Genomic DNA, 17,007 nt, shown 5'->3' with positions numbered 1-17,007 from the left:
CAGTGCACATAACATGTAATATTATTTGCATGGGTGCTACCAAAACAGGTGCTGGTGCCATATTTTCCACGGGCCATTTGAGGGCAAATTAACCCTGCCCCCTGTTTTAAGCTATTCCTTGACCAATGCAGGTTAACACGGGTCTGGAGTTGCGGGCTTGTGGACATGCACAACAGCACCGCTGCTGAAAAAAATCATAGGGGAAACACTGTACAACCTCCAAAAATATATATATATATTTTTTATAAATAAAATCGCACTCACCATTGTTTATGTGAATGCGACTACTTCCTGGTTTACGTGGGACCAGAACCGTGCCTTGGAGGATGCTTGTGCAACACGCCATCAGTAGCGCCACAGGGAGAGGTGAACGCGTATGAATTGATGCAAAAATGTCTGATGGGGGATGTCACTTGTAGCCAGAATGGGGTTGATTTAAGGTATATGAACATCTGGAAGCAATATGTCAATTTCCCGTGTGATCATGTTGTTTGGATCATATCTAGATGCCAGAAAAATCACATAAACTTGGGGATGGGCCCTTGGGCCCACTTACTTGGGCCCATAAGTAACCACCTAAGAATACCCTAGAAACCCCATAACAATGTGCTATCAACCACGTAAAGCAAGTGCATAGCAACGCTCCATCAACCACCCACACCACCCTATCATTGTGGCGGGGCGACAGGCAAGCACCACTCACATTTTCTTGAGAATCAAAACTGTTCATGTAAAAAGAAAAATTACTCATCCATGAACACAGAGCTCCAAAGCCTCCTCTCTAAAAGACTAGAGGGGCAGCACTCAGTGTTCCCTTGTGAGCAGGAATTCACAAAAAGCAAACACTCACAGAGTAAACATTGACTGTAGTGAGCGTAGTCCTGAAAACAAACTCAGAAGGACATTAAAAATAGAAAGACAAAAACACTGTAAGCAACACATAGCATAGCAGATACTCTATTTGCTCATTCAGCCTCAGTCTAATTGACATTGCAAATAGATGAACACACATGTCATACAAAGTCCAGTAAACATAAAAAAGCTAAATCAATATCCGGTGTGACCACCTTTGCCTTTAAAACAGCACCAATTCTCCTAGGTACACCTGGACACAGTTTTTCTTGGTTGTTGGCAGATAGGATGTTCCAAGCTTCTTGGAGAATTCGCCACAGTTCTTCTATCTATTTAGGCTGTCTCAATTACTTCTGTCTCTTTATGTAATCTCAGACTGACACGATGTTCAGTGGGGGGTTTTGTGGGGGCAATGCCATCTCTTGCAAAGCGCCCTGTTCTTCTCTTCTATTATATTCTATTTGCAAAAGTATTGTTTGGGAGTCTAAAATGTATTTTTCATATTGACACACTAAAGCTGAAGATATAAATAACCATATTAAAACAAATGTTTTTGTGAAACATCTTATGTGCCTAAAACTTTTGCACAGTACTGTATTTATGTATTGAGTTTAACTATTATATTTTAAAATTATTTAAACGGAAAATAATAGGCAAAAAAAAAAAAAAACAACATTATCAAGAATCTTTGTGACGAGTCTCTGATATTTGTCAAGTCTGCCAATAAAGCAGACGTGACGTAATAGTCTGTAATTACAAAGGAACGGTTTCTGAGACCATCAAATTCAAATCCTTCAGTTTGAGGGGTCAAACCCAAAAGACAACGATACGATGAGCAGTATTTAAGTTTAGGATTTACATGGACAGGATCAGTTGATGCACCACGACATTTGTGTCGTTTGTCATGATATTTTAGCTAATGACAGCATGTGACCTGCTAAACTCCGCAGACACCTTGACATCAAGCATGCTTAGGTAGCGGGAAATCCTGAGTTTTTCCGAATTAAATGTAAAGGCGACTTAAGCTTCATATCACGTTGCACTGCATATTGCCAAGGTGGGCAAAGCACATAACATCGGAGAGACATTGATTCTGCCGGCAGCCAAAGATATGTATTCCTTGATAGTAGGAGAGGCAGCAGCTTCTAAGCTTGATTCTATTCCATTCTCTGACAACACAGTGGGTCGGCGCATCTCTGACATGGCACAGGATGCGAAGAAGCAAGTGTTAGACAGCATTAGACACAGGCCATTTTTTGCACTACAGATCAACGAATCCACTGATGTGGCCAGCTGTTAACATGTGAGGTACGTGAAAAACATGGACATTCAAGAAGAGTTTCTATTCAGTAGTCCTTAGCCCACACACACACACACACACACACACGTTGGTGCAGCTATCCTTATGACGACACTCCGTAGACATAATGATTTTTATACTGTACAAACATATATTCTATCCCCTAACCCTAACACTACCCCTAAACCTCACAAAAAACATTCTGCATTTGTACATTTTCAATAAAACATTATTTAGTATGTTTAAGTTATTTGTATTATAGGGACACTAGAAATGTCTTCATAAACCACATTTATTGCATAATACCCTTGTAATTACCAGTTTGTAACCTAAAAAAAAATGTCCTCGTAAACCACCCAAAAGGAAAACATGTAAACATGACCTTTAGAACTCTGTCCCATAAGCCCCTATATTATCAGATTATACACACACACTTCCAGCACAGAATCAAACAGTAATCAAACATGGCACTAAAAAGAGAGGGAGGAGGAGTCTGTGTAGTGAGGTAGACTTACTTTCATTTTACATTCATTCAGTGAGATGCACAAGTTAAAGGAATGTTCTAGGTTCAATACAAGTTAAGCGTGTTCTATGGCATTACATTGATAACCAAAATAAATTCTCAACTCGTTCCTCAGTTAAAATAAATGATTAGAGTAATGAATTACAATGGAAGTGAATGGCCAATGCAATGAAAGTTACGATCTGAAAGTATCAAAAGTGAAAATATTAGATTAGTGTGACAGAATGGCTCATTGACCTTGTTGTGCAAAGTTACTCACTGAGCACTTTATTAGGAACACTTTTTACACCTACTTATTCATGGGATTATCTAACTAGCCAATCGTGTGGCAGCAGTGTAATGCATACAATCATGCAGATACGGGTCAGGAGCTTCAGTTAATGTTCCCATCAACCATCATGAAATAATGTGATCTCAGTGATTGACTGTGGCATGATTGTTGGTTCTGTAACTGCTGATCTCCTAAGATTTTCACGTGCAACAGTCTCTAGAGTTTACTCAGAATGGTTCCAAAACAAAAAACATCTAGTGAGTGGCAGTTCTGCGGACAGAAACTCCTTGTTGATGAGAGAGGTCAGCACAGAATGGCCAGACTGGTTTGAGCTGACAGAAAGGCTACAGTAACTCAGATAACCGCTCTGTACAATTGTAGTGACTATAATAGCATCTCAGAATGCACTACAAGGATACTAGAGAAGGATTTTTTTTTCCATAGAGAAAATTCCACTAAGGAATTACATCGTAAACACAAAACTGGCGGAAGGTTAAAGTTCATCCGCCTAAAACAGTAGTCCCTCCACAAAAGGATTTGGGTAACTTTACAGCTCCAATAATACAGAAGTGTTTACCTAATAATTAATGTAAGTGCTTTAACAAAAATATGACATTTCTGCTTTTAAACCCTCTGGAATTCATGCAACAGGGCTGCACAATTAATCTAAATAAAATCGAAATCACGATATGACCTATAGGGTTGCAATCTAATTAATTAAATAAATAGTCTGCACATACTGCTCACTTTAAGTTTACGTGCGCAGCTTTGTTCTGTTTGTATGGTATTAATGTATTACACATTCTAAGAGCGAGCATGAGGCTCATGATACAGTGTTTTCAGTATTTTCAGAGTGGTTCTGTTCATGCTCCACAAATCCATCTCGTGCTCAAGATTGACAGATGTGTTCAGAGTTCGGTTCAGTTTATACAGCTGTTGTGAACCAGAAACTCTTATGGTCTTCCTGCAGTTTTTCGCCAAAAGCTCGACAGTTTATCATATTGCATTTCAAATTGCAACCGCAATATTTTTCAAAATTATCGCAACATACATTTTTGTCCAAATCGTGCAGTCCTAAAATGCAATCAGCACATTTGTTTGTTATGAGGGACCAAGTTGAAATTGTTGTCTGTGGTAATTGACAGCATGCCACAGATCAATGAAGTTTAACTTCCACTGAACCCAGAACATTCCTTTAATGCGTCTTGTGCATATGTTTAAATGTGTGTAGGTTTGTGTGTGTATACATAAGGAAATGACTCCTGTACAGGTCTTTGTTTCATCCTGTCTGTGAGACAGTCAGCAGAGGTGCTGGAGGGCGAATGATCTCTCTCTCATGCTCACCGTCTCTGTGAGTCAGGGCTGAACTCAGTTTTAGGGTGTGGATGTTGCTACTAGGGATGTGAATGGTAACTGCTTGTAATATTTTGTTAACTGCTGGGGTTTATGAACCGCTATCCATAGGGGGTCAGGACTCTGGGATAAAGGACGTTTATTGCAATGGATATGCGTCAAACACTACTCAAAATGGCAGGGAGTAAAGTGCACAGGGAGCTATACTATTAGATTTCACAAACACGACTGGAATATAGGCCTACAGTTCTGCTCGTGGTTATCTAGTTTATTTGCTACGAAGTACCTCAAACAAAACTCTAAGTATCTTAGTTTCAAAGATGTCACTAACCAGGCAAACTTTTGCAAACTCTTCCACTCAAGAGAGGGGGAGGAATGATCCTGGCTTAAGACTGTATTTCTGAGACAAGTCGAAACTAAACCCTTGCCAGGTCTTGCACAATAAAATATTTCTGAGGGAAATCCACATACATCAACTGCGCCAAACCACCAGACAGTCAACAAGACAGATTTTGTCGGTAATCGTTCACTTGTTCACTCGTACACTATTGTGAAAGGCAGTGAGTGCACTATAGGAGTGAACGAAATGAGTGAGTGAATTCAGACACTGACGAATACACACTGCGTCGGAGAGAGCGCTGAAGCTGTCGCAGAAACAACTTAGTCACTTCTGTGCTTTATCTTACAGAGCCAGCTATCTTTTCTATAATATATACATGTAAATATATTAATCTCATGCATTGACAGCTAAATGCTGAAATATCCATGCAGTAAACCAAAATAAACATGTTTGCAGAACTGTAAAGGGGTGAAATTTTTTTGTCTTACAAATCTGTCTCGTATTTAGTCTTAATGGGTCTTATCTACAAGGGTTGTAAATTTAACATGTTAATGTATTCAGTCAAAGTGGCCATCAAGCACATGTTTACATAGGAAAACAATCACAAAAAGGCATATACAAATGCAAAAACAGACATCTTAAATAAAGAATGTGAGGTAGTTTATATGTGCATCATAGAGAATATAGTGTCAACATTACCATTTTCATTAACAAGCATTAATGCCTCAACCAAAACAGAAGTTAGTTAAATATAAAAATTGTTATAATGATTAAAAGTTCTTCTGCTGTACACAAATGGATCAGTTTAAAGTTAAGGTAAGAGCTTTAACACACCTCTAAACCTAAAATGTGACAATGTATTTCAGAAACAATTATGTCTTTGTCAACCTTTAATGCTCCAGGATCAAAGAAAGATTGAGGATAGAAATTAGGCTAAATGGCATTTTAACAACTGCCCTTTCCCTTATTCAAATCAGTCACACTTGTCACACCCATTTTTTCTGTTGTGTGTTGTACCTACTTAAGAAATAGTTGTTTATTAAGAAATCAGGTTCATTTCACCCCCAAATATCTATCTATTTAAAGTCAATTTTTCTGACCATTAAGATTTTTTGCATTGTGACATGATTTTCATGGCAATTTAGCACATTTTCCTCCACAATTGTAATTAGGGCAATGCGTTTGGATGCTTAATTTTTAATAATACAGCAATGAAAACCTGACACAATGATTTCAACCAACATAAAATAAAAGGCAGTACAACAAATACTACCATGATGTACACATACTTTAAATTTAAGTGCTGTATATTTTTGGTTTATGCTAATGAGAATAAGGTGGAGAATAATAAATGCACTAATATTATTCTATTTGTTTCCATGTCTCAACCTCAGGATTCACATATTCCCAGAGCCAGCCAGATCCAGCTCTGTTCCTGCTTGGTGTTGGACTCCAATTCTAGGTGTCGCTGAGTGATGACGACAAACTACAGCCGGTGCTAGCCAGACATCACTTCAGTCTTTTGACTTCAGAGGATGAACTGATGCCAACTCCAACTGTAAGACATCGGATACTTCATATGCCACTGCCTGAACCTTGGACTTAAGATGGACCCCACCAAACTTAACCGAAATGACCTGCTGCTTGAACTGTGATGCACCTCATTGATCTCTGCCTGCATCACATTTGTCTATTGATAGACTACACTCTTGAAATACATAGACTATCATTTACTTGCCAACAAAAGCCTTCATCAGCCAACTAACAAAGGACAATGCATCTATGTGAACTTCTGCAGTCAGTCCAGGATGGACTTCAAAGACATTAGTCATTAATCTTGAAGTTCATAAAAAATATATATATTTTTTTTAAACACTGGACCTTAACACTTACTTAATTTACAAATGTAATTGCACTGCACACAAATAACTAATATTGGCATTATATTCATGTTGTTTAGCCAGAGGGGAACTGGCCCCCACAGTGAGCCTGGTTTATCCCAAGGATATTTTCTTAGTTATCTTATGGAGTTTTGTCACCTTCAGCTTGCTCACTGGGGTTCTAAATACAATAAATATGTTTCTATACATATTTTACAATCATATTTGATCAAACTACACATTGATCACTCTAAGACTTTATATATATTACAGTTTCATTTTCTGTTAATGCATGATTTCCTGTTAAACTGCTTTGAAATGATGTGTGTTGTGAAAGGCACTATACAAATAAAAATGACTTGACTTAACTGTCATAAAATAATGACACAAATCCAAAAAATATTAACAGTCGTAAAAAGGCTTAATTTTCTTCATGCAAAATACTTCTTATATATCTTTGTTTTGATTTCTGGTGAAATATGACCTAGACATGTTCACAACAGGTTTTGTGAGATATACCAAACAAAACTGCATGTACACACGCTCAGTCATTTACATACAGAAAGATTGTGGTTCGATACCAAGTACAGAACGGCTATACTAAACCACATTTAAATACTACATCTTCCTACAATAAATGATCCACTGTTATTCTGTCAAGTAAACACACACACACACTTTCATGCATGGAGAGTGTAAAAATTGAGCTAATAAAAAAATGTGATTCCCATATTAAAGACAAAAATCTGTTTTTTCTTTTCTTTTTTTTTTTTTTTATATATAGGCATCCAAAAAATGATATGCTTGATATATTTAAATATATACAGATACAACATATGATATTATGCTGATATTCAGATAAACGTGATTTGAATAATTCACAGTTTAGTGTTCATTTCTCCAAAATCAAACCTTTTGAATTGCTTGTATGAATAGCTATGATTTGAGAATATTATGTTATTTTATTTATATAAATGTTATAATATATAAATCTTTTTATATAATTTGTAAACTTAAGTCACACTTAAAAATGTCTGAATGTCATTACAGTAGATGTTATATACTGCAAAGACCATTCGTGTCTTAAGTTTCTAAACTTTTGGGGCCACTCTTATGTGCATTTTTAAGTCTGCTCGTTTTTATTAGAACAGATTTAGTAGCCAAGTCAATTTCAGCCTGTAATACTGTACATATTAAACCCTGACCCCTAAACAATGCAGAATAAAATCCATCACATGCTTGGGCTATAAGAGGCTTAATCCAATCTTAACCATACCATGCTCCTCAATATTAGAAACAATCTCTCTGTGTCTGTGCTGTCCCTGCCAGCACTGAAGACCAGCTTTACCTACAGCTCTTATCTGTGTCTTTGGGCAGCTGTAATGTGATCTGTGCGTGTGTGTTTATGAGGAAGGAAATGCCTTGGAGGTCATTCTAACAGTACTGTTTTAATGCTGGCAGAGGGACCAGTCCCTCGTCCTGCCCATCTCGCTCCCACCATTAACAGCATCACACAGACAATAGAACAGCAACACACCGCTGTTTAGATGTCATAAACACATGCTGTGTGGACAAACAGCCAAGTTCATCAACGTCAATGTTAGTTCTACAACAGATCCGTTACACATGGTCGCTGTACACTCAAAAAATGATTTTTGCTGCTTGTTCTAGTTCCTTAATTTAAATAAACTAAGCCAACACAATTCTAGAACATTTTGTCACAACTTTTTAATTTTTTTTACTGGGTTCTAGCCATTTAAATTTGTAAAATGGAAGTTTACTTAATCCATTTGAGTTGTGACAACATAAATACTTTTTGTGGTGTTGAAACATAATTGATGAAACTGGGTGGGGGATTTTCATTTCCCAGCATGCTTTGCATGGGACTTTATAGTGAGAACAGATGTTTAAAGTTATTTTATGCATTTTTGTGCAACATGAGAATAGGAGGAGATTTGTTAATGTTTAATGTTCTGTTATATTGGTATTTAAAAAAGAGTGTCTGTAATGCTGAAGTTTTTTTTTTTCCACATTTAACGCACTCTCCATTCTGTTTCCTGACTCCTCTCTTACAGTTTTCTTTAATACTACTTATAATAATACATGAAAATTAATATAAAAGGTAGTTTTATTATAGTAATATTGTAGTTACCATGTTTTAGGCAGAAACCATTTGATGCAATTAACAATGTTGTTACTACAGTAATATTGTGTTTATATAGTAACCATGTTTAATTTTGTGGTTACTATGATTTTACTACAAAATACCAGGGTGATACTATGGTTACTGTAGTAAACCCAGGTTTAGAGGCAGAGGTTGGGGTAGTCTGTGGGACTCAAACACAAACACACTGCAGTGATGCCCCTATACCATTAATATTTAATAAGTGGTGAAAATAGTATCTGCCACTATTTGCACTGGGGTGCAAACAGCATCTAACATTATTTGTACCAGGGATGGTGTGCAAAAAAAATTGCCACTTTTTGCACTGGGGTGTAAATAGCATCTGCTTAAAATAAATTACGTTTATCATATTACACAAGAAAATTAATTAAATAAACCTTAGTGAATTGAGTTTGGCGAACCTAATTGAATTAAAACTACTATAGTAAATTAATTTGACATACTTCTGCTGTATTATGTTGGCTCAATGAAACTGACTTAATCTGAATGAAGAACATTAAATTTCTTGTAAAAACAATTCTATAATTAAATTAAGTAAGGGTGATGACTTTTTGAGTGCATCCAGAAACACTGGCATTCCTAGTAAGTAAACTGTAAAACCTTAAGTTGTCTTAAAAGTGCTGTAAGCGATTTTAACCGTTCTAACTTCCACGAGACTGAGCCATAGATTTAGTTATGCCCCCTCTTTCCTAAACACCATTGAGCAGGGAGAGGGATAAAGCGAGAGCCGGGTGAACAGATCAAGGAAGACTTTAATTAGACACATTTTTCCTTGGACACATCATAAAACTGCTGTCTCGAGATTCTCACGTTCGGTTCCAGTCTGTTGTGTTCCATCTGTTTGAACAGCCCCTGGCCTGGGCTCATAGTCTGAGCCGCTTCACCACCGAGTTCAGCCAAATACCACTGTTATCTGGGAATATTGCTACTCTACATACAACTGTACTGAATAATAAACAATGTGGTATTTCTCTATTATGAAGCTTGAGTCTGGATTAGTACACTGTGGCATCAGTGCAACACATGTGAACTGCCTATTGAAGCGTCCCCCCCCCAATTATGCACATTAGTTGAAAATGAAATGCTCTTTTTTAACAACCAGGATAGGAATGTTCTATGCAATAATATAATGGTGCAGAATGGTTTATGTACTAACAACATCAATTTAAAAATTTCATTTAAAAAAGTACAATACATTTTCATGGTTCAGTCAGTACTGTTTATTTTTCTAATAAATTTCAGCACTATTTTACTCCAAGTGTTATTTTTTTCATTCATTATCAATTTTAAAAACTATCGGTTGATTAATCGGCTATTGACAGGTACTGCCCAACTTAGTTATCAGTAAAATCCACTATCAGTTGACCTCTAGTTGTTATTAAGAATTCATAGATGTTTTAGGTCTTTTGTTGTATTTATGTTGTTGTTGCAAATAGTTCGACTGATCAGTGTCACATTTGGTCAAGTTGGACACTGTTAACTCTAACTTAGTTCTCCTTGTGCATGTGCTACTTAAGTATAGGCATATAATGTATGCATTTCTGTGGAGGATTACGTTTTAGTTTTTTTTTTTTTTTGATTCACCTAGAATCAGTTATAATCTTTTTCAAAGCACTGTATTATTGTATGATCTAAATTTGAGTAAATTCAATAAAAATGATTAAGAAACAACAATGCTTAAAAAGCCTACTTGCATCTAGTAACATTAACTTAAATAGTTAAGTTCATTCTGTATGAACACCAAGCTAATTTAACTTAATTACACAAGTTTTGAAGACCACTTTACTCTGTTAAATTGAGGGAATGAATTTACTCAATCAAATGAGTAGAGTCAACTTTTTAGGGTTTTCAGTGTAGTAATTTAACAGATACTTTTATCCAAAGAAACTTCTTGTACACTTCTTACAGGGTCAAGCCCCCTGAAGACATCTGGGCTTAGGTGTCTTGCACGAGGGCTCAATGGTGATAAATCATGACTCACTCCTTGAGGGCTTGTACCAAGAGGTGGTGTGCTACAACACACCGCCTCATTACTCATGATTTATTTAACTATTTAAGCTCCAAGAAAGTACTTGGACACATACATTTTTTTGAATTGCATTGCATTAGATAACCAAATATCAACCCAAGTGGCATCTGCAAACAAATGATGCCAGACCTTTTCTCAGAACTAACTTCACTTTTCTGAGCCAGTTTTGCAATGACTGCATTCAAGGTGATTTTAGTGGATGTATGAAGTCAGTTCCCTCATAAATATCCAATCAGGGTATACCACAGGTGTAGTTCAGCACATTAACTATGAACATGTTCCACTAACGTTTGGCAACCAGAAAGTGTCACAATACTTTTTAGGGCCACTGTATGTTGTATAGAATTCTAGGTGCTCATGTACGTATGAATAAATCAAGATTATCAACATCAAGACTGATCCAATTTTCACAGGTTTCTGCGTGTTTTCACAGGTTAGGGTTTGGAGGAGGGGCTACATTTAATGTGTTGATGTCATAAGACAAGCTGGTGTGGGTGTGTGTTGGAGGAGTCGATGTGTAGATTTATTACTGGTTCAAGGGCACAGAGGGAGGAGCAAAGAAAGCCTGGATGATTTCAGCACATTCCAAATACATGCCAGCTTATGATAACATCACATATTTGATGTGCCAACATGATTTAAAATCTATTCACAACACACAGAGTTCATTTCATGGTAGTATTTTTTTTTTTTATCAGATCTGCTTATGTAATGACTATTTCAGACTATATAAACTCAAAATATTTGCTTCAGTTTTTAAACTGCTGGTGGTAAACATAACTCTCCTGGACAAGTTTTTGTTTTGTTTTCCAAAGCCACTATAAGTGCCTAATGCTGACCTGAACAAAGTCCATGATTAGTCGAAAACTTAAGTAAAAGTCCAGCCAGATAATAAGCCCCAAAGGACTGAATCATAAATCAACTTGCATTAGAAAACTGCACAATTTAAAATTGTTTGTGATATTTACACATTGCTTCTCATTTTGAATTCAACCCAAACACATAATATAACATAAAACCTCATCCTCTCTCAAACATCTGACAGAGGATGAAATCTATGCCACTGTCTGCCACACAGAGCAGAGTGGGTTAGACTGAAATCAAACTGAACAGCTGATTCTAGATGAAGTAGAATATGAATGAAAAACATATTTACACGCCTAAACACATATCTGTGGATCTCCCTCAAGCTGAACACAGAATACATTTGTGTTCAGAGGACTGTCAGAGCATAAACCATACAAATGTGCCACAATCTCTCCATTATACTACAAACACAGAGTCGCATTTCACACTATACTTACATGTTTCATGCAGGAATGTAAGTGTGTGAGTGGAGTTCAGTTCCTGGCCCACCACATAAGCATAAAAAGTCCTGCCTGCCCCATTTACTGATAATTCTGACCCAAAACACAATGATAAATCTGTTCTTGGTAAAGAAAAACATACTAAAAATTGTCATTGCTGTTTTTCATAGTTGTGTTAGAAATAAGTCAAATATAAAACAAAAGATAAGCTTACACGTTTTATTTCTTTTTTTTTTTTTTTTTTAAAGCTGCGATCCGATGCCGTCAGGTAAACTAAAATATATACAGTTGTGCTCAAAAGTTTGCATACCCTGGCAGAAATTGTGAAATGTTGGCATTGATTTTGAAAATATGACTGATCATGCAAAAAAAACTGTCTTTTATTTAAGGATAGTGATCATATGAAGCCATTTATTATCACATAGTTGTTTGGCTCCTTTTTAAATCATAATGATAACAGAAATCACCCAAATGGCCCTGATCAAAAGTTTACATACCCTTGAATGTTTGGCCTTGTTACAGACACACAAGGTGACACACACAGGTTTAAAATGGCAATTAAAGGTTAATTTCCCACACCTGTGGCTTTTTAAATTGCGATTAGTGTCTGTGTATAAATAGTCAATGAGTTTGTTAGCTCTCACGTGGATGCACTGAGCAGGCTAGATACTGAGCCATGGGGAGCAGAAAAGAACTGTCAAAAGACCTGCATAACAAGGTAACGGAAGTTTATAAAGATGGAAAAGGATATAAAAAGATATCCAAAGCCTTGAAAATGCCAGTCAGTACTGTTCAATCACTTAAGAAGTGGAAAATTCAGGGATCTCTTGATACTAAGCCAAGGTCAGGTAGACCAAGAAAGACTTCAGCCACAACTGCCAGAAGAATTGTTCAGGATACAAAGAAAAACCCACAGGTAACCTCAGGAGAAATACAGGCTGCTCTGGAAAAAGACGGTGTGGTTGTTTCAAGGAGCAAAATACGACGACACTTGAACAAAAATGAGCTGCATGGTCGAGTTGCCAGAAAGAAGCCAATGCCACAAAAAAGCCCTGTTACAATATGCCCGACAACACCTTGACACGCCTCACAGCTTCTGGCACACTGTAATTTGGAGTGACAAGACCAAAATAGAGCTTTATGGTCACAACCATAAGTGCTATGTTTGGAGAGGGGTCAACAAGGCCTATAGTGAAAAGAATACCATCCCCACTGTGAAGCATGGTGGTGGCTCACTGATGTTTTGGGGGTGTATGAGCTCTAAAGGCACAGGGAATCTTGTAAAAAATCGATGGCAAGATGAATGCAGCATGTTATCAGAAAATACTGGCAGACAATTTGCATTCTTCTGCACGAAAGCTGCGCATGGGACGCTCTTGGACTTTCCAGCACGACAATGACCCTAAGCACAAGGCCAAGTTGACCCTCCAGTGGTTACAGCAGAAAAAGGTGAAGGTTCTGGAGTGGCCATCACAGTCTCCTGACCTTAATATCATCGAGCCACTCTGGGGAGATCTCAAACGTGTGGTTCATGCAAGACGACCAAAGATTTTGCATGACCTGGAGGCATTTTGCCAAGACGAATGGGCAGCTATACCACTTGCAACAATTTGGAGCCTCATAGACAACTATTACAAAAGACTGAACGCTGTCATTGATGCTAAAGGGGGCAATACACAGTATTAAGAACTAAGGGTATGCAGACTTTTGAACAGGGGTCATTTCATTTTTTTATTTGTTGCCATGTTTGATTGTGCCATTCTGTTATAACCTACAGTTGAATATGAATCCCATAAGAAATAAAAGAAATGTGTTTTGCCTGCTCACTCATGTTTTCTTTAAAAATGGTACATATATTACCAATTCTCCAAGGGTATGCAAACTTTTGAACACAAATGTATAATATATATATATATACTTACAGAAAAAAAACTAATTTATAAGGATCTATAAAAACATCCTAAAACATTTTTTATAAATTAACTAAGAAGCAAAATTGCACGTTAGGTTAGGTTTATGCTTAATTCAAATTGTGAGAATGAGAAACTTATAATAAAATAAGATATATTCTCTAACAACTCTTAATATACAGTTGTAGCCAAAAATATTGGCACCCTTGGTATGTTTTATCTTGATTTATCATTCAAAATACTCACAAAAATCTAACCTTTAATTGAAGCAAACTAATTGAAATGGGGCGGAATCTCCTAATTAAATAAATATATTTCTCCAAAACACATCTGACAATTATTGGCACCCCTAGAAATTCTTACCATTAAAATATATCTGCAGTATATTCCCATACATATTTTAATATTTTTAGTACACCTGGGTGACTAGGAACATAAAATTGTTCAGTCATGACTTCCTGTTTCACAGGGGTATAAATATTAGGAAACACACAGGCAAAATTCCCTTAGTCATCCATCACAATGGGTAAGACCAAATAATACAGATATGATGTGCAGCAAAATGTTGTTGAGCTTCACAAAATGGGAAATGGCTATAAGAAAATAGCTAAAGCATTGAAAATGCCCATTTCTACCATCAGGGCAATAATTAAGAAGTTCCAATAAACTGGAGGTGTTACGAATCGGCCTGGAAGAGGATGTGTGTCTATACTGTCTCCATGTACGGTAAGGAGGATGGTTTGATTGGCCAAAAATTCTCCAAGGACCACAGCTGGAGAATTGCAGAAATTAGTTGGGTCTTGGGTTCAGAAAGTCTCTTAAACTACAACCAGACATCACCTACATCACCACAAACTGTTTGGGACGGTTTCAAGAAAAAAGCCTCTGCTCTAATCCAACAACAAACTCAAGCATCTTCAGTTTGCCAGACACTACTGGAACTTAAAATGTGACCGGGTTCTATGGGCAGATAAAACAAAAATAGAGCTTTTTGGCAGCAAACACCAGAGATGGGTTTGGCACACACAGAGAGGTAGCCATATGGAAAAGTACTCCAAGCCCATGGTAAAATATGGTGTATCTTTAATGTTGTGGGGTTGTTTTTATGCCAGAGGTCCTGGGCATCTTGTTCGGATTCATGGCATCATGGACTCTATCAAATACCAACAGATTAAAAATCAAAACCTGACTGCCTCTGCCAGAAAGATTCAAATGGGCTGTGGTTGGATCTTCCATCAGGACAACGATCCAAAACAAACATTAAAATCAACACAAAAATAGTTCACTGAACACAAAATCAAGGTTCTGCCATGGCCATCCCAGTCCCCTGACCTGAACCCCTTAGAACACCTGTGGGGTGAACTGAAGAATAGAATCCACCAGCATGGACCTCAGAATTTGAAGGATCTGGAGAGATTCCAGTTTAGATTGGGAAATTAGCTTGTGTTACGGATGTGGCAAAAATGGACATGTTTTTGGGTGACCACGCACTTTGTAAAAACTCTGTGAATTCAAATGCACAATCCAGAAATAATAATATCCACAGAATGTAGAAGAATTGGCACTCCTAAGAACAAGTAATATAAAAATTTTATTAATTGTCGTTTTCACATAAATGGGGAAAAACCGGCGTTGCGGATGTGACATCTCTTCATTACGGACGTGACGGTTGTGAAAGCGGCACTTACATCATGAGGGGAAACCATCCAAAACGCTTTAAAATCTGCAAACTTCGACCTCTGAGATATATCATATTACATTATAATACCCATCAAGGCCGCATGATGAATTGAAATAAGACTGAAATCGCCATTTTTCCATGGTATGGTTGACATTTTCGTGAAATTGCCCAGCAGCATCTATTCACATGCAACACGTAGGCTTCAGTGTTTTTATCTTCCATTTTCTCGTACCATTAAACACAGTAGTGTCACGTGTCTGGATGGCAATATGCATATGGTAATATGTAGATGAGGTTATGCATAGTAAAAACAGGTGTGGTTCGCTCCATATATGGTTATTTCGGGGGAATGAGGTGCATGCATGTAAGCACAATCCTCAGCTAACTGGCATAAAGGAAAATTTGCACAGGTTAAGGCATACCAACTGATTTATAAATCTGAAAACTTGTGCGTACGCAAAATCGGACTTGGGTGCATGCGCATACTTTTAGTATGAATAGTACATGAGCCCCGATAGTGTCTTGAAATGAGTTTTAAAAAGTTTAAGTTCTTTTAACTGGACCTTGCGTGACATGCTAAAAAAACAGTAAGATGCAGTCAAATTCCCTTTCAAGGCAAGTCAAAGTACAGCTCCTATTTACCTGGATGTAGAAAGATAGAAATCTCCAAAGTATTTGGTCAAGATTACGATCAAATAACTTCTTTCAAATCGGCAGTATGATCTGACAACAATGGAATCACAAATTGTGACACAATACAAGTAAGCCTGTGGCTAAACAGTCTGATGCAGTGCTATGGTCAAAGAAGTTTGTCTAGTGCATATTTACATAGAGAAACAACTGAAAAGCAGTGCAGATGAAACAAAAGTGTGTTTGAACAAGAGAGAAAAAAGGCCCCTTTGGCTTTGGATTGGAATACTATAAATGCATTGCTTACTGCATAGTACACACTAAATACTACCTAATATTTTAACAAATAGTATGTGTACATTATGAAATGCTAAATGTTTCAAAGGTTTAGGCTACTTTGTTTGTGCATCGTGACCTATGTATGCTGCATGTTTACTTATGTTGTAAATCAAATTGTTATTGTGACATTTTTTTACTGAATTTTGGGTAAGAATGTCTGCGTAAAACCTTTTGCCGGTCTGATCAAAAAATTGAGTCAAGAAAAAAGGTTTAAAAAAGGTTAAAAATAAGAGCTGATACCGGTTCACATTGCAGTGCTGGATACAATAATCTGTGCAGTGTGCTCTATTGCGTACATTGTAATTTGGCCAATTTGCATAGTGTGCACAGTTTACATACAGTAGAAATATATGAATATATATTATAACAGAATCCATCAGTCTGGCTGACTGTGAAGAGCACATTTC

The 17,007-nt window shown here is 37.0% G+C and overlaps 1 protein-coding gene across 1 annotated transcript in view; it reads right to left on the bottom strand.

Moving 5' to 3' along the window:
• Positions 1-17,007, bottom strand: part of LOC127447283 (dedicator of cytokinesis protein 9-like) — a 151,923-nt gene that overhangs the window by 134,224 nt on the left and 692 nt on the right. The gene's annotated exons all lie outside the window — the stretch shown is intronic.

Source organism: Myxocyprinus asiaticus, chromosome 10 (assembly GCF_019703515.2).
Source record: "Myxocyprinus asiaticus isolate MX2 ecotype Aquarium Trade chromosome 10, UBuf_Myxa_2, whole genome shotgun sequence".
Taxonomy (NCBI): domain Eukaryota; kingdom Metazoa; phylum Chordata; class Actinopteri; order Cypriniformes; family Catostomidae; genus Myxocyprinus; species Myxocyprinus asiaticus.
This window is presented reverse-complemented; position numbering and strand designations above follow the sequence as displayed.